Source organism: Mesoplodon mirus (assembly GCF_964341445.2).
Source record: "Mesoplodon mirus genome assembly, chromosome: 3".
Classification (NCBI taxonomy): Eukaryota; Metazoa; Chordata; class Mammalia; order Artiodactyla; family Ziphiidae; genus Mesoplodon; species Mesoplodon mirus.
The window spans coordinates 165,995,553-166,017,284 of NC_138978.1; the positions used below are offsets into that span (position 1 = coordinate 165,995,553).

At 40.7% G+C, this 21,732-nt stretch overlaps 1 pseudogene across 1 annotated transcript; it reads left to right on the forward strand.

Annotated features, from left to right (window-relative positions):
- The first annotated feature begins 8,699 nt into the window (after positions 1–8,699).
- On the forward strand, positions 8,700–9,587 carry LOC309800573 (small ribosomal subunit protein uS2-like; annotated as a pseudogene). Its single transcript has one exon. The product of its transcript is annotated as a small ribosomal subunit protein uS2-like (transcript).
- The last annotated feature ends 12,145 nt before the right edge of the window (positions 9,588–21,732 follow it).

A 21,732-nucleotide genomic window follows, 5' to 3' on the forward strand; every position in this document is an offset into this window, starting at 1 on the left:
ATAGTAGGTTTATTTTATGAAGGAAGAGACTCAGACAGAAAGTTCAGTGGATTGTCCTGGGTTTCTAGCTCCTACTTAGTGCTTTTTCCACTATATTGTGCTCTCATAAAATTTGAGGATCATGAAAAGGCCCTTTTACTCAAGGACATTTCTTTAATAAGCCTACCATGACACCTAAAATTACGCTATTGTGGAATCATTCATTTCTTTAAATTTAAGTATTATGTCCCCAGATATAAAACATAAAGCCATAATCATGAGAAATAGTTCTAGCATAGCTGTTATCTTTGATAGCTGCAAACAAGGAAACTAAAGATTGAGATATAAGTCCCAAAACTAGAAGTTTGTTGAAACAATAGTGAAAAAGAAAAAAAAAGAAAAAGTCCTTGAAAAATACGGTGTGTGTCCTGTCTTCATGACTTGCTATTTTGTGATCTTGGACAAATTACCTTTGAACATCAGTTTTCCCATGAGTCGAAGAGAGATAGTAACAACACCAAAATGAAATAAAGTACTGAGACTGTACCCTAGTACACTCTGCAAACTGAAAGTTACTACAAAAATGTTGGTTCCCACCACCATAGTAAGTTAAACTGTCATGATCTCCTTGAAAGACTGAGTATTTATAATCTAAGATGATCTATGGGATTTTAAAAGACCAACCTTGGAAATAATATTTAGAGAATTTATAAGGGACCAATCATGATGGCAAACCTCTTTTTTGCTATCATGTTAAGTCCCTAAACCACAGAGCATTTCACTATTCCATGATTAGATATCTGCACTCACAGTGTGTTCCAAAGACTTAGGTCAGCATGGAAACAGACCTGGGAAGTTCAAAGCTGCTTTATGAGATAAATTCTAGAACCAAGCTGAGCAGAGCAGGGCTACTTACAGAGCTTCCAAGGGTCTCCAAGTAACTCTGGGAAAATGGCAAAGCAAATCTGGCTGAAGGCACAACCAAGATAATTTTCGAGATAATCATTCATCCTCTTACTTATTCATTTATTCATTTGTACCTTTAACAAATATTTATTAAAAGTCAACTATGAGGGACTTCCCTAGTGGTGAAATGGATAAGACTCCACGCTCCTAAGGCAGGGGACCCGGGTTCGATCCCTGGTCATGGAACTAGATTCCATATGCATGCCGCAACTAAGACCTGGCACAACCAAAATAAATAAATAAATATTTTTTAAAAAACGTCAACTATGAGCTGGGTATTCAGTAACCTTGGGGACTTCACGAGTGAATGGAAGGACCTCGTTCTTCCCTCAGGGAGCTTTATTTTCTAGTTTTCATGAATGTGGGAAATACTCCAATCACATACTTCCTAGAGTACTTCTTCAAGGCTTCTCAAAACCTTGTCCTGACCCCTTAAAACAACGAAAATGCTCACTGAAATCTTCCAGCCATATGCTTCCATTTCCAGGGCCAACAGCCCTTCTCCTGCCCACCCAATTCATTACTCCCTTGACCTTGCTCTCAGGTATAAGACAGAACCACTCCCCTGTATTAACACACAGGCATGTGTGCAAGCACACATACACATGCATATACAATGCCCTGAAACCTTGGCAAAGCCCTATTCGTCCTTCAGGCGTCAGTTTAACTATCACGACAAGAAATACAGATGGCCAAAAGGTACATGAAAAGATGTTCAGCATCGATAATTATTAGAGAAATGCAAATCAAAACTACAATGAGGTATCACCTCACACCTGTCAGAATGGCCATCATTAAAAGTCTACAAGTAGCTTTCCGTGCTACACAGACAGGGGTCCATCCGGAGTTGTTCTTGATTCCCATTGTAAAATTTTTTTAACATCTTTATTGGAGTATAATTGCTTTACAATGGTGTGTTAGTTTCTGCTTTATAACAAAGTGAATCACTTATACATATATCCCCATATCTCTTCCCTCTTGCATCTCCCTCCCTCCCACCCTCCATATCCCACCCCTCTACGTGGTCACAAAGCACCGAGGTGATCTCCCTGTTCTATGCAGCTGCTTCCCACTAGCTATCTATTTTACACTTGGTAGTGTATATAGGTCCATGCCACTCTCACACATTGTCCCAGCTTACCCTACCCCTCCCCGTGTCCTCAAGTCCATTCTCTAGTAGGTCTGTGTCTTTATTCCCATCCTACCCCTAGGTTCTTCATGAACATTTTTTTTTAGACTCCACATATATGTGTTAGCATACGGTATTTGTTTTTCTCTTTCTGACTTACTTCACTCCGTATGACAGACTCTAGGCCCATCCACCTCACTACAAATAACTCTATTTCATTTATTTTATGGCTGAGTAATATTCCATTGTATATATGTGCCACAACTTCTTTATCCATTCTACTGTCAGTGGACACTTAGGTTGTTCCCATGTCCTGGCCACTGTAAATAGAGCTGCAATGAACATCGTGGTACATGACTCTTTTTGAAATATGGTTTTCTCAGGGTATATGCCCAGTAGTGGGATTGCTGGGTCCTATGGTAGTCTTACTTTTAGTTTTTAAAGAAACTCCATAGTGTTCTCCATAGTGGCTGTATCAATTTATATTCCCACCAACAGTGTAAGAGGATTCCCTTTTCTCCATACCCTCTCCAGCATTTATTGTTTGTAAATTTTTTGATGATGGCCATTCTGACTGGTGTGAGATGATATCTCACTGTAGTTTTGATTTGCATTTCTCTAATGATTAATGATGTTGAGCATTCTTTCATGTGTTTGTTAGCAATCTGTATATCTTCTTTGTAGAAATGTCTATTTAGGTCTTTTGCCCATTTTTGGATTGGGTTGTTTGTTTTTTTGATATTGAGCTGCAGGAGCTGCTTGTAAATTTTGGAGATTAATCCTTTGTCAGTTGCTTCATTTACAAATATTTTCTCCCATTCTTAGTGTTGAATTTTTGTTTTGTTTATGGTTTCCATTGCTGAGCAAAAACATTTAAGTTTCATTAGGTCCCATTTGTTTTTGTTTTTATTTCCATTTCTCTAGGAGGTGGGTCAAAAAGGATCTTGCTGTGATTTATGTCATAGAGTGTTCTGCCTATATTTTCCCCTAAGAGTTTGATAGTGTCTGGCCTTACATTTAGGTCTTTAATCCATTTTGAGTTTATTTTTGTGTATGGTGTTACGGAGTGTTCTAATTTCATTCTTTTACATATAGCTGTCCAGTTTTCCCAGCACCACTTATTGAAGAGGCTGTCTGTTCTCCACTGTATATTCTTCCCTCCTTTATCAAAAATAAGATGACCATATGTGCATGGGTTTATCTCTGGGTTTTCTATCCTGTTCCAATGATCTATATTTCTGTTTTTCTGCCAATACCATACTGTCTTGATTACTGTAGCTTTGTAGTGTAGTCTGAAGTCAGGGAGCCTGATTCCTCCAGCTTCATTTTTCTCTCTCAAGATTGCTTTGGCTATTCAGGGTCTTTTGTGTTTCCATATATATTTTGAAATTTTTTGTTCTAGTTCTGTGAAAAATGCCAGTGGTAGTTTGATAGGGGTTGCATTGAATCTGTAGATTTCTTTGGGTAGTATAGTCATTTTCACAATGTTTATTCTTCCAATTCAAGAACATGGTATATCTCTCCATCTGTTTGTACCATGTTTAATTTCTTTCATCAGTGTCTTATAATTTTCTGCATAGAGGTCTTTTGTCTCCTTAGGTAGGTTTATTCCGAGGTATTTTACTCTTTTTGTTGCAATGGTAAATGGGAGTGTTTCCTTAATTTCACTTTCAGATTTTTCATCATTAGTGTATGCAAGAGATTTCTGTGCATTAATTTTGTATCCTGCTACTTTACCAAATTCATTGATGAGCTCTAGTAGTTTACTGGTAGCATCTTATAGGATTCTCTATGTACAGTATCATGTCATCTGCAAACAGTGACAGCTTCACTTCTTCTTTTCCAATTTGGATTCCTATTATTTCTTTTTCTTCTGTGATTGCTGTGGCTAAAACTTCCAAAACAATGTTAAATAATAGTGGTGAGAGTGGGCAACCTTGTCTTTTCCTGATCTTAGCTGAAATGATTTGTTTTTCACCATTGAGGACGATGTTGGCTGTGGGTTTGTCATATATGGCCTTTATTATGTTGAGGTAAGTTCCATCTATGCCTACTTTCTGGAGGGTCATAATCATAAATCGATGTTGAATTCTGTCGAAAGCTTTTACTGCATCTATTGAGATGATCATATGGTTTTTATTCTTCAATTTGTTAATATGGTTTATCACATTGATTGATTTGCATATATTGAAGAATCCTTGCATTCCTGGAATAAACCCCACTTGATCATGGTGTATGATCCTTTTAATGTGCTGTTGGATTCTGTTTGCAAGTATTTTGTTGAGGATTTTTGCATCTACGATCACCAGTGATATTGGCCTGTAGTTTTCTTTCTTTGTGACATCTTTGTCTGGTTTTGGTGTCAGGGTGATGGTAGCCTCGTAGAATGAGTTTGGGAGTGTTCCTCCCTCTGCCATATTTTGGAAGAGTTTGAGAAGGATAGGTGTTAGCTCTTCTCTAAATGTTTGATAGAATTCACCCGTGAAGCCATCTGGTCCTGGGCTTTTGTTTGTTGGAAGACTTTTAATCACAGTTTCAATTTCAGTGCTTGTTGTTGGTCTGTTTATATTTTCTATTTCTTCCTGGTTCAGTCTCAGAAGATTGTGTTTTTCTAAGAATTTTTTCATTTCTTCCAGGTGGTCCATTTTATAGGCATAGAGTTGCCTGTAGTAGTCTCTTAGGATGCTTTGTATTTCTGCGGTGTCTGTTGTAACTTCTCCTTTTTCATTTCTAATTTTATTGATTTGGTTCCTCTCCCTCTTTTTCTTGACGAGTCTGCCTAATGGTTTATCAAGTTTGTTTATCTTCCCAAAAAAACAGCTTTTAGTATTACTGATCTTTGCTATTGTTTCCTTCATTTCTTTTTCATTTATTTCTGATCTGATCTTTATGATTTCTTTCCTTCTGCTAACTTTAAGGTTTTTTTGGTTCTTCTTTCTCTAATTGCTTTAGGTGTAAGGTTAGGTTGTTTATTTGAGATGTTTCTTGTTTCTTAAGGAAGGATTGTATTGCTATAAACTTCCCTCTTAGAACTGCTTTTGCTGCATCCCATAGCTTTGGGGTCATCGTGTTTTCATTGTCATTTCTTTATAGGTATTTTTTTATTTCCTCTTTGATTTCTTCAGTGATCTCTTGGTTATTAAGTAGTGTATTGTTTAGCCTCCACGTGCTTGTATTTTTTACAGATTTTTTCCTGTAATTGATATCTATTCTCATAGCATTGTGGTCGGAAAAGATACTGGATACGACTTCAATTATCGTAAATTTACCAAGGCTAGATATGTGACCTAAGATATGATCTATCCTGGGGAATGTTCCATGAGCACTTGAGAAGAAAGTGTATTCTGTTGTTTTTAGATGGAATGTCCTATAAATGTCAATAAAGTCCATCTTGTTTAATGTAGCATTTAAAGCTTGTGTTTCCTTGTTTATTTTCATTTTGGATGATCTCTCCATTGGTGAAAGTGGGGTGTTAAAGTCCCCTACTATGATTGTGTTACTGTCGGTTTCCCCTTTTATGGCTGTTAGTATTTGCCTTATGTATTGAGGTGCTCCTATGTTGGATGCATAAATATTTACAATTGTTATATCTTCTTCTTGGACTGATCCCTTGATCATTATGTAGTGTCCTTCTTTGGCTCTTGTAATAGTCTCTGTTTTAAAGTCTATTTTGTCTAATATGAGAATTGCTACTCCAGCTTTCTTTTGATTTCCATTTGCATGGAATATCTTTTTCCATCCCCTCACTTTCAGCCTGTATGTGTCCCTAGGTCTGAAGTGGGTCTCTTGTACACAGCATATATACGGGTATTGTTTTTGTATCCATTCAGCCAGTCTACGTCTTTTGGTTGAAACATTTAATCTATTTACATTTAAGGTAATTATCAATATGTATCTTTCTATTACCATTTTCTTAATTGTTTTCAGTTTGTTATTGTAGGTCTTTTCCTCCTCTTGTGTTTCCTGACTAGAGAAGTTCCTTTAGCATATGTTGTAAAGCTGGTTTGGTGGTGCTGAATTCTCCTAGGTTTTGCTTGTCTTTAAAGGTTTTAATTTCTCCGTCAAATCTGAATGAGGTCCTTGCTGGGTAGAGTAATCTTGGTTGTAGGTTTTTCCCTTTCATCACTTTAAAATGTCCTGCCATTCCCTTCTGGCTTGCAGTGTTTCTACTGAAAGATCAGCTGTTAACCTTATGAGGATTCCCTTGTATGCTATTTGTTGTTTTTCCCTTGCTGCTTTTAATATTTTTCTTTGTATTTAACTTTTATGGATTGGTTAATATGTGTCTTGGCATATTTCTCCTTGGATTTATCCTGTATGGGACTTTCTGTGCTTCTGGACTTGATTAACTATTTCCTTTCCCATATTAGGGAAGTTTTCAACTATAATCTCTTCAAATATTTTCTCAGTCCCTTTCTTTTTCTCTTCTTCTTCTGGGACCCCTATAATTCAAATGTTGGTGCATTTAATGTTGTCCCAGAGGTCTCTGAGACTGTCCTCACTTCTTTTCATTCTTTTTTCTTTATTCTGCTCTGCAGTAGTCATTTCCACTATTTTATCTTCAAGGTCACTTATCCATTCTTCTTCCTCAGTTATTCTGCCAATGATTCCTTCTAGAGAATTTTAAATTTTATTTATTGTGTTGTTCTTCATTGTTTGTTTGCTCTTTAGTTCTTCTGGGTCCTTGTTAATCATTTCTTGTATTTTCTCCATTCTATTTCCCAGATTTTGGATCATCTTTACTATCATTACTCTGAACTCTTTTTCAGGTAGACTGCCTATTTCCTCTTCAGTTGTTTGGTTTGGTAGGTTTTTACCTTGCTCCTTTATCTGCTGTGTATTTCTGTCTTCTCATTTTGCTTAACTTACTGTGTTTTGGATCTCCTTTCCACAGGCTGCAGGTTCATAATTCCTGTTGTTTTTGGTGTCTGCCCCCAACGGCTAAGGTTGGTTCAGTGGGTTGTGTAGGCTTCCTTGTAGAGGGAACTGGTGCCTGTGTTCTGGTGGATGAGGCTGGATCTTGTCTTTCTGGTGGGCAGGACCACGTCTGGTGGTGTGTTTTGGGATGTCTGTGAACTTATTATGATTTTAGGCAGCCTCTCTGCTAATGGGTGGGGTTGTGTTCCTGTCTTGCTATTTATTTGTCTTGGGGTGTCCAGCACTGGATCTTGCTGGTCACTGAGTGGAGTTGGGTCTTGGCATTGATATGGAGATCTTTGGAAGATTTTCGCCATTTGATATTACGTGGAGCTGGGAGGTCTCTGGTGGACCAGTGTTTTGAACTCGGCTCTCTTACCTCAGAGGCACAGGCCTGATGCCCGGCCAGAGCGCCAAGACCCTGTCATCCACACGGAAAAACAGAAAAATATATATGGTTGTTCCCAAAGTCCACTGCCTCAATTTGGGATGATTCGTTGTCTATTCAGGTAATCCACAGATGCAGGGTACATCAAGTTGATTGTGGAGATTTAATCCGTTGCTCCTGCGGCTGCACAGAGAGATTTCCCTTTCTCTTCTTTGTTCGCACAGCTCCCAGGGTTCAGCTTTGGATTTGGCCCCGCCTCTGTGTGTAGGTCACCTGAGGGCATCTGTTACCACTCAGACAGCATGCGGTTAAAGGAGCAGCTGATTCGGGGCTCTGGTTCACTCAGGCTGTGGGGGAGGGAGGGGTTCGGAATGCAGGGCAAGCCTGTGGCAGCAGAGGCCAGTGTGACGTTGCACCAGCCTGAGGCTCGCCGTGCGCTCTTCCAGGGAAGTTGTTCCTGGATCACGGGACCCTGGCAGTGGCGGCTGCACAGGTTCCGGGAGGGGAGGTGTGGATAGTGACCTGTGCTCGCACACAGGCTTCTTGGTGGCGGCAGCAGCAGCCTTAGCGTCTCACGCCCGTCTCTAGTGTCCACGCTGATAGCCGCAGCTCGCATCCGTCTCTGGAGCTCCTTTAAGCGGTGCTCTTAATCCCCTCTCCTCGCACACCCCAAAACAAAGAGGCAAGAAAAAGTCTCTCGCCTCTTCGGCAGCTCCAGACCTTTTCCTGGACACACTCCCAGCTAGCTGTGGCACACTAGCCCCCATCAGGCTGTGTTCACGCAGCCAACCCCAGTCCTCTCCCTGGGATCTGACCTCCAAAGCCGGAGCCTCAGCTCCCATCTCCCACCCGTCCCAGCATTTGAGCAGACAAGCCTCTCAGGCTGGTGAGAGCTTGCAGGCACTGATCCTCCCTGGACTCTCTCTGCTTTGCCCTCTGCACCCCTGTTGCTGTGCTTCCCTCCATGGCTCTGAAGCTTCCCCCCTCTGCCACCCACAGTCTCCGCCCGAGAAGGGGCTTCCTAGTGTGTGGAAACTTCTTCCTTCACAGCTCCCTCCCACTGGTGCAGGTCCCGTCCCCATTCTTTTGCCTCTGTTTTTTCTTTTTTCTTTTGCCCTACCCAGGTACGTGGGGGAGTTTCTTGCCTTTTGGGACGTCTGAGGTCTTCTGCCAGCGTTCAGTAGATGTTCTGTAGGGGTTGTTCCACATAGAGATGTATTTCTGATGTATTTCTGCAAAGGAAGTTGATCTCCACATCTTACTCTTCTGCCATCTTGAAGCTCTAGCCCTCCCATCGTAATTTAAAGGGAAACTGCCACAATGTCTGGAGCCCTTGATGTCCTGAAAATGAAGGAGGAGGATGTCTTCAGATTCCTTGCAGCAGGAACCCACTTAGGTGGCAGCAACCTTGACTTCCAAATGGAATAGTACATCTACAAAAGGAAAAGTGAGGGCATCTACATCCTAAACCTGAAGAGAACCTGGGAGAAGCTTCTGTTGGCAGCTTGTCCCATTATTGCCATTGAAAACCCAGCTGATGTCAGTGTCATATCCTCCAGGAATACTGGCCAGCAAGCTGTGCTGAAGTTTGCTGCTGCCACCGGAGCCACTCCTATTCCGAGCCACTTCACTCCTGGAACCTTCACTGAGCAGATCCAGGCAGCCTTCAGGGAGCCAAGACTTCTGGTGGTTACTGATCCCAGAGCTGACCACCAGCCTCTCACAGAGGCCTCTTACGTTAACCTGCCTACCACTGCTTTGTGTAACACAGACTCTCCTCTGTATTATGTACACATTGCCATCCCGTGCAACAAGAAGGGAGCCCAGTCAGTGGGTCTGATTTGGTGAATGCTCGCCAAGGATGTTCTGTGCATGTGTGGCACCATCTCCCGTGAACAACCATGGGAGGTCATGGCTGATCTCTACTTCTACAGAGATCCTGAAGAGATTGAAAAGGAAGAGCAGGTGACAGCCAAGGAAGCTGTGACCAAGGAGGAATTTCACAGTGAATGGTCTGTTCCAGATCCTGAGTTCACTGCTTCTCAACCTGAGGTGGCAGACTGGTCTGAATGTGTGCAGGTGCCCTCTGTGCCTATTCAGCCGTTCCCCACTGAAGACTGGAGTGCTCAGCCTGCCACTGAAGACTGGTCTGCAGCTCCCACTGCTCAGGCCACTGAACGGGTAGGAGCAACCAGTGAGTCATCTTAAGCTATTCTTCCACACTCTTAAAATGGAAATAGGTTGACGGAAAATAAACAGTTTCTTAAAAAAAAAAAAAGTCTACAAATAACAAATGCTGGAGAGGATGCAGAGAAAAGGGAACCCTCCTACACTGTTGGTAGGAATGTAAGTTGGTGCAGCCACTGTGGAAAACAGTATGGAGGTTCCTCAGAAAACTAAAAATAGAATTACCAATATGATCAAGCAATCCCACTCCTGGGCAAATATCCAGACAAAACTATAATTCAAAAAGATACATGCACCGCTATTTCATAGCAGCACTATTCACAATAGACAAGACATGGAAACAAGCTAAATGTCCATCAACAGATGAATGGATAAAGAAGATGTGGTACATATATACAATGGAATACTAGTCAACCATAAAAATGAACGAAAAAATGCCATTCGCAGCAACATGCATGCAACTAGAGATTATCATACAAAGTGAAATAAGTCAGAAAGGGAAAGATAAATACCATATGGTATCATTTATAAGTGGAATCTGAAATATGAACAAACAAGTGAACCTATCTACAAAACAGAAACAGACTCATGGACATAGAGAACAGACTGGTGGTTGCCAAGGGGGAGGGGGTTGGGATAGGGATGAAGTGGGAGGTTGGGGTTAGCAGATTAAGCTTTTATATATAGAACGGATAAACAACAAGGACCTACTGTATAGCACAGGGAACTATATTCAATATCCTATGATAAACCATAATGGAAAAGAGTATTTTAAGAAAAGAATGTATATATATGTATAACTGAACCACTTTTCTGTACAGTAGTAATTAACACAACATTATAAACAACTGTACTTCAGTAAAAAAGAAAAGAAAAAAGAAACGCAACTAGATGCACACCAAACATAAAAGAATGTTCTCAGCAGCAATGGTGACCAAAAACCGGGAAAGATCCAAATGTCCATCAAAAGTAGAATGGAGGGCTTCCCTGGTGGCACAGTGGTTGAGAGTCCGCCTGCCGATGCAGGGGACACGGGTTCGTGCCCTGGTCTGGGAAGATCCCACATGCCGCGGAGCGGCTGGGCCCGTGAGCCATGGTTGCTGAGCCTGCGCGTCCGGAGCCTGTGCTTCACAATGGGAGAGGCCACAACAATGAGAGGCCCACATACCGCAAAAAAAAAAAAAAAAGTAGAATGGATAGGGACTTCCCTGGCAGTCCAGTGGTTAAGACTCTGCATTTCCAACGCAAGGGGCACGGGTTTGATCCCTGGTTGGGCAACTAAGATCCCACATGCTGTATGGCATGGCCAAAAAAATTAAAATTAAAAAAAAAAGTAGAATGGATAAATTCTTATGTATTTATACAATGTAATACCATATGACAGTGCTAATCAGGGAACTACAGCCACATGCAACAGCTATGAATGACTGTCATTGAGTGAAAGAAGCTACCACAAAAGAGTACATGTTGTAGAAATTCATTTATAAAAACTCCAAAAATTAGGAAAAATAATATTTGGTGATAGGATTTTGGTTCCCTTTGGGTATTGGAGGTTGTGGCTGGGAGAGGACATTACGGGGGATTCTTGAGTTCTAGTGATGCTTTACTTCTTCATCTGGGTAGTTACACCCATCTGTTCACTTTGAGAAAATTCATGGCAATAAACACTTAGAATTTTTTAAATAAATATCACTTCCGAAAAGGTGTCAACCTCATGATGAAGGTTAGCTCTTCTTGTTTTATACTTCTGTATATCGCATATGCTGTCTCTATATAATCTATTTTATTACCCTCTTCACACTCATAGTCACTTGTTCAATATTTTTCTTAAGCTCTGTAAGGGCATAGAGTTTATGCCCCAACTCCTAGCACAGTGCCCACAAAGGTAGATAGTTAATAAATATTTTTTGCATGATTAAATGAATCTCAATGACACCTTGCACTAAGGTGAATTTTAAATATGCCTGCTCACTCTTCTGAGTTGATCTCAAACTTTTCTGCTTGCTTGAAAGAGTACATTCCTCCACACTAGTCTCCTGAGAGCACAACCTTTTTTTTTTTCCTCCAAGTGTGATTTCCCTGTCATGTACATTCATGGCACCACATAAATATTAAAAGCATGATCAAATGTTCCGCAGTTGGAATATGCTGAGTGAATGACTCAGTGAGAAGTGTCCTTCTGTTGTGTGATTAAACAAGACACATAATATTATATGTTGTCAGAACAGGATGAAGTCAACATAATCTAGATTAATGTGGATGTTACTGGCTTGTCCATGGCCAAAATGGATGGGGAATCTGGCACTGCCCCTGGCCAATGGAAAAAAACTTAGACAAGTTCTGAAGCTAACATTTTTTGATCTTTCCATACCCTGAGCAGCATTTCTTCGCTACTGTGGATTGGGGAGAAGGTAGGATTATTCAGAATACATGGAGCACTTGGGGAAAGAGAACACAAAACGCTTAAAACTCGACTCTGATAAACATAAAACTTGTGTCCTGCCAAGTTCAAATGCAGTTTTTCCAAGATACAAGTTTCATGGATAAGTTCAGGGAACCAAAGGGACATTTGATCAGTTGGCAACTGAGCTGAAGCTGGTTCAGGATCCAAATTCTTTCCTCACATCTTCACATCCAACCCCTCCCCCCACTCCACTACCACTTGGGTATCCCATGGTGTAATATTGAGCCTTCAGATTCTTTCACACAGGCTGTCTTTACAGGCCTTAATGAGGAGAGGAACAAATGACAGAAAACAAAGAAACACATGAGCTGTTCTTTCACCTCTCCACCACCTGAATGGATCCAGTGTCCCTCCTCTTTATAAAATTCTGCCCCAAAATGGTGCTGCATCATACGTGTGCCAGCAAAAGTAGGCATGAGGGTGGGGGAGAGGAGAATTGGGGGTGGATGGTTCAGGTTATGGAGACAGCGTGTTCTTTGAAAAAGAGAAAGAAACCCTTTAAACAAAGAAAGAAGAAGCCAGTCTGAAAGTCTGCAAAATGACATTCAACTGAAGTACCTTTCTTTAAACATAAACAGGTGTATAATGTCTGTAAGTCCTCAAATGGAATAATGCCTAAGTACCTAAAGGCAGAATGTGGCTGGATATCCAATAAGAAATTATGATTTAAAACATTGCATTGTCTAAAGAGCAATAGTTAAGATAATCAAATTCATTCTTTCATTTAACTAACATGCATTGAATATCTACACTGTGCCCAGAGACTGTGCTATGTGCCAGGGTATTCACATAGGTAAGAGGCCTGCACCCTGGAGGAGTTTATATTTTAGTGGAGGAGATAAGATAATAAAGAATTGTAGTAACACTGTGAGCATAGAAGGAAGGAAGGAAAGAAGGAAGAGGAAGATAGGTAAGGAGATGGTAGTATGGAAGAGAAACTGCCTAAATCTACCCGGGAAATTCTGGAATGACTTTAGTGGATGACACTAACATGAATAATTAATAGTGGCATTAGCAATAATTGTTATTGTTATTTTTATTGTTGTATCCTGGTGAATCTGGGGTGACATATAATGGTATGAATAATATGGGTCAAGTACATTAAAATAATCCCTTTTTTTTTTTTTTTTTTTGTGCGGTACGCGGGCCTCTCACTGTTGTGGCCTCTCCCATTGCGGAGCACAGGCTCAGGATGCGTAGACTCAGCGGCCGTGGCTCACGGGCCTAGCCGCTCCGCGGCACGTGGGATCTTCCCGGACCGGGGCACGAACCCGTGTCCCCTGCATCGGCAAGCGGACTCTCAACCACTGCGCCACCAGGGAAGCCCCATCCTTTTTTAAGTTAGGAAGTTCATTGCATTACGTAAAAATATCTGAAACAGGCAGTGACGTATTGTCAAAAATGATTTTCAGCGAATAGGAAGGTCACTGGACAACAGAATCCCTGACAAAATTACAAGAAAGTAAAGTTGTGCTGGTAATTGCTAATAATTAACCCTTGGTATCTTATAAGACAGTTTAAAAATAATAAAACATTAGAATTAGAAGAGATCTAGACAGACATCTAGCTTAATATTAGTATTCCTTTACTACACATATTTGTCTACCCTTCTATCTGCCCTATTAGTCTGTAAGCTCTTTGAGGGTAGGGCCTGTGTCTTATTTATTTTGTGTCATAGTACTAAACAAGAAACAAGAGCTCAATAACGGGGGCTTCCCTGGTGGCACAGTGGTTGAGAATCCGCCTGCCAATGCAGGGGACACGGGTTCGATCCCTGGTCCCGAGAGATTCCACATGCCGTGGAGCAACTAAGCCCATGTGCCACAACTACTGAGCCTGCACTCTAGAGCCCGAGTGCCACAACTACTGGGCCTGCATGCCACAAATACTGAAGCCCACGTGCCTAGAGCCCGTGCTCTGCAACAAGAGAAGCCACTGCAATGAGAAGCCCGCGCACCGCAGTGAAGAGTAGCCTCTGCTCGCAGCAACTAGAGAAAGTTCGCACGCAGCAATGAAGACCCAACTCAGCCAAAAATAAATAAATTAATTTTTTTAAAGAGCTCAATAATGTTTTCCAAAGGAAGAAGCTAAGAGGATATTTATTCAACACCTTTACTTCAAAAGAATGGAAACTGAGCCTCAGAGTTATGAAGGACTAAAAGGCAAAACAAAATTTTTTAATAGTAAAGACAAGCCTGGAACCCAGATCTCTTGACCCCAGGCCAGGTTACTGTCCATCATATCATATTACCCACCCACAATCAATCACTAATCAATGGAACATGTAGAGAAGAAAGTTTTGGGGTCATAGTTCCTAAAGTTCTGTTATCTTCTTGTAGCGTTCCCCTACATCTTTCACCTCCTCCATGTAGATGCAAAAAACAACAACAACAACAAAAAAACCCAGAGAATATAAATTTGAAACCCCATTTTTAAAATGCTGCTGATCACTGAAACCCTATGTCTCACCTCTGACATTGTCCCCAGACCCCACAGATCCCTAAGACAATTGGAAGTCTCACAGAGTATGTGAAACTAGCCCAGTTTCCCATGTTTTTTTTCACTTTCTACTGTAGGTCATTAGCAGGATTCTATTTTAGGACAGAAATGCTTTTACTACCCCTCAAATCATACCAAAGTAGGTAGTTTTCTACTGAATTGATTCTGCATAGCAAAAAGCACTGCTGGCTTATTTGTTCTTCCAAGCAGTAGAGGGCCTTTCTCTTAGCCTGATATGGTTTTTTATCCCTGTATATCTTGTACTGTGATGTTAAGGGTGGTGATGGTGATGATGATTTTTATTTTCTATTTGTCTTTGGTTAACATTGATTGAGTTTTGCCTTAAGGATTCCAGGTTAAAAGTTAAGACAGTAGAGGAACTAACTTTCTGAGAGTTTCCATTCATAAATAAATAAAGCAAAAATTTAGGTAATGATCATGGTGATGTCAAAATATCTTGACATACAGTCTTTCATCTAATCACCCAGGGCAAGAGGTTTTTATTCTTATTTTACAAGTGAGAATACTAAGCCTCTGGTGATTACCCACACTCACATAGCTAATGAATGGTGAAACTGAGACTCCAAGCTAACACTTTGGACTCCAAATCTACTTGGAATTTTGCCTAGCACAAGACAGGGCAAAGGGTAATCAGCAAAATCCAGCAGGTGAAAATTAAATTTCCTTTATGAGGAAATTAAAGAACTAAAATCAAATAGATTAAATTAAACCAATTTTGTGTCAAGCTCCCAGAATTAAAACTGAATTCTTAATCTCAATTCACTCTCTATATAGGGCCACCATATTGACCTTGGAAAACTATAAAGTAGGATTATTTTCATCATTTAGCAAGGAGGAAAAAAAAGCTGAAAACAATTAGGAAGGCCAAGCAAGTAGAAGGATGTTTTGACTCCAGTTGGTATAGAAATAGATTCAGAAAAAAATCAGAAGATGTGAGCCATTCTTTATGAGGCTCCAGTACTCATTTGTCGGGGTTAAATTTGATATTGTATCATAAGTGTGTATTACATAAGATTCTGAAAGCTCAGTGTTTCTAAATGGCTGTTCCTTCTAGAATATCGTTCTGGCTGCAGAGGTGTATAGTCCTAAAAGCAAAAGGATACTTTATCAAGAAAGCAGAAACCGATTCACCATATTGAATTTCTAAATTTTACAGAGTTTTCAACATGATCCTTTTTTAATTATGAGACACTGAGATAAATTTGAATCTTAAACTTATTCCACTGGTGTCAGCTGTTGATCCTTTTATGAGCAAACAATCTGATATTCTCACTCAATAGGGAGGCACTCTGACAGGGATCTTGTCCCAAGAAAACTTACCCTTTTTTTTTTGACTCATTAGAGATCTCAATACATCTCCTAAGAGCATTACTTATTTTCCAGGGTCACACAGATCTTAAATATTCAATTACCCAGAAAAAAAAAGCAGTGACTGGCATTAAAAACAACTGAATCTACAGATGGCTTAAATGAACATTCTGGGAATCACTAGAGCCACTCAGTATTCTCCAGGGAGCATTAATAATGTAATTCCTAACTCCTGTAACTTAATTCATTACATACTACTGAGCACCAGGTATATGCAAAGTACTACACTCAGTGTAATAGAGAGAAAACCATGGTCCTCGTTCTCAAGGAGTTCACTGTGTAACAAGAGACAGTAGATATGCTTATAAGAGACTATAAAACAAGTAAAAGTACCATAAGAAATGCCACAGGACTCCAATAGTCAATTTCTGCTCCTGTTTGCTAACCTCAGATTACTTCCAGCAAAGCTGATGTTAATTTCTGCTATACTAAGAGCATCAAGAATCTTCTGACCAGGTCAGATTCTACCTCAGAGTCAAGGTTTTGTTCTTTGAATCTGTTTTCACTCTTGCTTTGGTCTTCCTTCTTGTCCCTGACCCTTTCCCAGCTCTTCCTCTATCTCTCTTCCTCTATCTCTACCTGCTAAGACTTTAGGCTATTGGTCCTGTCTTGCTCTATATTGAGGGTTCTGTGCTCTCTTGATTTCTGTTCCTCTGCCCAGGTTTATTCCACTGCCAGGTTGTGACAACATGTCTGTGACACTGTCAGACTCTCATCTGAATTCTGGCTCTTGAACCTTGATCTTTAGATCTGGTTTACTCTTAGAACTATGTCTGCCTATGTCTTTTCAACCCACACCTAATTCCTGTTCCCTATCAAACTCTTTGACACTGCAGGTACATTGATAGGATCTTAGAGATACAGAATAAAATCACTGAGTAATACATCTAATCAAATTGTTTGAACAAAGATAATGAAAATTATTTCTGTCAGTTAAATGACTGAATTAGAAGAACCTTTTGAAAAGAGGATTCATGCTGTGAACTGAACCACGTAAAAGATCAAAATCACCTAATTAAATACCCTAACAAGAAAAATGTGTGTTATGTAGAAGCAGCTACTTTCTGAGAATTTTATCTCAAGGTTCCCTATATAGCATAAAATCATGTATCTAAGAGCTAGAAAGAACTTTAGGGGTTGTCTAGTTAAACCTTGTACTCGTTAAAAGAAAAAAAAAAAAAAAACCTCCTGTAGATAACTCTCTTAGGAAGGTCTTCAACCTCATTTATCCAACCCACACTTACTGATCATCCACTATGGGCCAATCTCCTGCTACAGCAGGAGATATAAAAATGAAACAAAGATCTAGGCCTCAAGAAGCTTCCAACCAGGCCAGGGATAAACAAGAAACAAATAATTGTAATACTGTGTGATGAATATTATGATAGAAACAAGTTCAGGATTCTGTGGGAACTCACAGGAGTAAAGAATGGAACCTCACTGAGATCAGCATAATTAAGAGTACGAAGGGAGGTTAGAAATGACTTTCCAGTACCGGAGACTCTTGGGATGAGCTGGAATCAGCCAAGTCCCAGGAGGTGAACAGGTATACAAGACTGAGATGAGAGCATGCACAAGGGCAAGAAGGCATAATGAAGGGAAAGCAGGAGAGGTAAGCAAGAGCTAGATAATAAAAGGCTATATTTATTCCAACAAGAAGATTGGATGGGACCTTGAAGACAGTGGGGAACCAATGAAGGATGCTAAGTGGGAGAATACATGAAAATATTTGCATTTTAGAAAAAAATGACTTTAGCAGTAATGTAAAGGATGGACTAAAGGAGTATGAGACTGAAGTGGTAGAAAAACTAAGCTAATGCATCTAATGTAGAAAAAGTATGGCAGGACTGTGTGAGCTCAATCCCAGGGCCAAAACAAAATCCTGAAATATAGATAGGAAAAGGAAGCAGTACCACGTGGCTAGTGTAGGAAAAAAACAGGATGAGTCATAACCTCTGATCAGAACCCAGGTAACTTCACACCTGCCCTTAAGTCCATACAAGTGCCCAGGAATACAGAAACTATATCATTCATGGTACCAAGGTATCTTTCTTCAAGTCTTTGGTACAGATGTGCCCAACATTGTACAAATATTTCCATCCCTCTCCAATTCCCTTACACATGCCTGCCAGACCATTGCTGGTCAATCTTACCTCCCATGCTTACAAGAGAATGTGAAATTTTATAGTGGCTGGGAATATCAATCTTGCATTGGGTCCCATGTTTCTACTTTTGTCATGGAACTGGAGTTTACTGAATGAAGAGACAATTACAGTAATCCAGATTAGAAATGATGAGGGCCTAAACCAAAGCAGGTTAGGTGTGACAAAGATAGAGAACAGATTAGGGTGGCATTTTAAAGAAAGAATTGGTAAGACCATGGATGACAGAGACTGGAGAAGAAGGCTGACTTTGTAAGTGTCTCTGTACTAGTTACCTGCCTAATACCTCCCCTGAATGGAGACAGTAGTGACAGGAAGGCTTTCTAGACATTGAATTACTATGAAGAGAAAGAGAAAGTGCTTCTTCCTGAGGGTTGTAGATTCTCTGTTGGTTTTTGATTAGGTGTAACACTGATAATTTTTCACTGAAGTTGGCTTAATTGAGGCTCATCTACACTTCAGAAAAGGAAACGTAGATATCTTCATACAGTTCTTTTTAGCCTTGTGATTCTATCTTTGGGCTTTACACCCTATGTTAAAACATTCACATTATGTACTGACAGCATTTGATCCTGTAGAACTGGTTTACAGACATTCTAATTGTTGAATTTCTTGTTAATGCACTCATTATTACTCTTTGCTTTTTGTTGTATGCTGAATTCAAGGATTTCATATTAGGGGAGTAAATACATTTTAAAAAATCTCCAACCAGCTGATTTCCTTCCAGCCTTCCATATTATCTGGGCACAAGGTGAACCTAATGATTTCTATCCAAAAATCTGTTACAAAGGAGCTATCCTGGATGGGCCTCTCCTGAAGCATGTGATCAATCCCAGGCAGACTGTGATGGAAAATTCTGTGCTGGGTTTCAGAGGTCACACAAAGAAATGCATATGTGTCAACCCTGGAAAAGTATCATCTGCATTCCAGCAGCAAACTGTTTTGAAAATGTCATCCCTCAGAGAGTTCATGCCAGAGCCAATTAAAGTCATGGTAATAAAGAGTGGAAAGATGACACAAGTGGCCAGAAAAAAATCATAAAGTGATAGAACTGAAAGAGTTATTAGACATGATCTAGTCTAACTCCTTCATTTTTGATTGTGGAAACTGAGACTCAAAGAGCTAAAAAGCAATGAGTTTGTGGCACTAACAAGATTCCAGATCTCCTGACTCCAGGTTCAGTTCTCTTCCTATCACACATTATCACTTCATGGGGTCCCAAAGTTGCATATAGCAATGCATTCTGGCTGAGATTCAGATATGCTAGCATGTGGAACTAGGCGCCCTCCTGTCCAGAGGTCATCTATGTGCACCAGGCTATTAAGGGTAACTGCCACGGAATGTTTGTGGACACTTAGATAAGAATCTAGCTGCATCCTTTTACTGGTATGGGCCTAGGACCCCCATGGGAAAGAACTTGAACTGTGTTCATAATTGAGGTCTAGACAAATACAGACATTTCTGATAGATTGGGGAGGTCCCAAGGGAAGCTATGCTCCAAACAGCAACAAGCAGGCCACTGAAGGAAAAGTTACCATAAGTAGGGAGGAGTCTCGGGAGGGAGAGACTTAGTATCAGGGCCTGAGTGTAGAAAAGGGAACTGTTATTCTGGGTACAATATGAGGTTATCCTTAAAACACTCTCCATCTAACCCTAACCAGCCCCCTGGGATGTCTATATATCCAAGGCAGAAGAGAAGTACATGAAAACAAATATACAAAAGAAATCAATCACTCAAAGGCGTCTGCATTTCTGACAAGAAAATGACCTCCACAGAGGGCTGGATGATGAAAATAAAAGCTTTTACCACTAGTGAAAGACCCCCATAAAGGAGAAAGACACAAGAAGGGGAACAGGTTTCCTCACAAGCAAAAGATTCAGAGAACAAATATGGACAAAGATGGAGATAAGCTTCAATCAGACAGCAGTGAAAATTACAGACATATCGAGGGAAGTGGAGGTTGAGAACAGGTTATCAACAGGGTCTAGCATAGCTAGCATGGCAGAGACAAACCAGTAGCATCAAGGTGACTAGTGGCACAGCCATAGGCAGTGATGAGACATGCCCAAAAGTACAGGGGTTAAGAGAGGTGCAGCAGCAGGACCCTGTGAATATCAGCAGCAAGGTTGACCTGTGAAGGCATCAATATATTTTAACCAAGTCATAGCCTAGATCAGGGAAGCACAGTAACTGGAATAGATAAACTACTGAATTGTAGGCTCTTTTCTCACTGCCATATTCTGTACACTTAGCACTTGCCTGATACCTAAATTAAGACAGCAAGTATTCATGTTGCAGTTTGGGTTCTCTAGGATGAAGAAGACTTCTGAGACAGCAAGTCATATGCAGGACCTTTGCTGTGGAGTCCTCTTGGGACTGTACCTATGGAAACAGATGAAAGCAACATTGAACAGATAGAAAAATTGGTTTGTGGTAAGTCATAACAAAATCCTCAGCTGATCCTGGGACTTCCCTGGTGGTCCAGTGGTTAAGACTCCGTGCTCCCAATGTAGGGGGCACGGCTGCAAACCCTGGTTGGGGAACTAAGATCCCACATGCCAGCATAGCGTGAAAAAAATACATACATACATACATAAATAGGCTTTAAAAAAAATCCTCAGCTGATCCCATGGGGAGATTTGGAACTGGGATGGCTCTACAGAGTGATCTCAAATTGGGGCAAAGGGTGGGCCTTTATACCTCTGTATCGACCATGTGGGTTGCCTCCAGGAAGGAAGCATCACCTTGGGTGAGGAGACATTCATCAGAGGACAGTCTCTGGTGAGGGACTCCACTACAAGCCGTAAGTTCCCAACTCTCAGCAACTTGAGGAATGAGTGCTTCAGTCCTCAGGGAAGGAGCTGGGCTGCACACCACACATGCACCACAATGTGTTTACATAAATGAAAGGCGCAGCCTAAATTATATGAGAGACCACGCCATCTTTCTGAGGATTCCTAAAGCCATAGGAAATAGGAGATCCAACCATGTGACAGATGGGTAATACTGATCACCAGATTTAAGGACAAATTGTTCAAATAATATCAGCCAGATTCTGTAAACGAATGGGGACTTAAAGCGTCCAGGCTCCATTAAGACTCTGAAAGGTTAACGGAGTCCTTTAGTCCAACCTTCCACCTCTAGAGACTAGATGTCTGAGTACCAAGAGAGCCCAACTGCTAGTTTCCTTACATCACTCAAAGAAAAACAAATATGTATGGATTCATGGGCCACTCAGAACATGGGCCTGCTCTCCACCTCAGAACTCTGTCTGATAATGGAACTTTTAACCAAACACAGATCCAAATATCAGCTTCTTAGTGGCCTGGAAAGCATTCAGTGATCCTCAAAGCAGGTGTCCTAATAACTGTGCTGGAGAATACGGTTTATACCAGATGCTAAATGGGGCCCCTATTTTCCATCTTCAGTATATACCTTGGTGCCTACCCATTTGTGCCATGGGGTCCCACAGAGCAGACCCTGGAGACCCACACCCATCTGGATAAAAAGCCTGCATGTCTGACTCATACAGTAATCACCAGCCTCTTTAAAAAAGCTTTATATGATGACCTGCCCCTAGCAAAGCATGGCCTCAAAAATACCCCAGACTCTAACAAAACAGACTAGTCTCTCCCATGAAGTGAAGTGAGC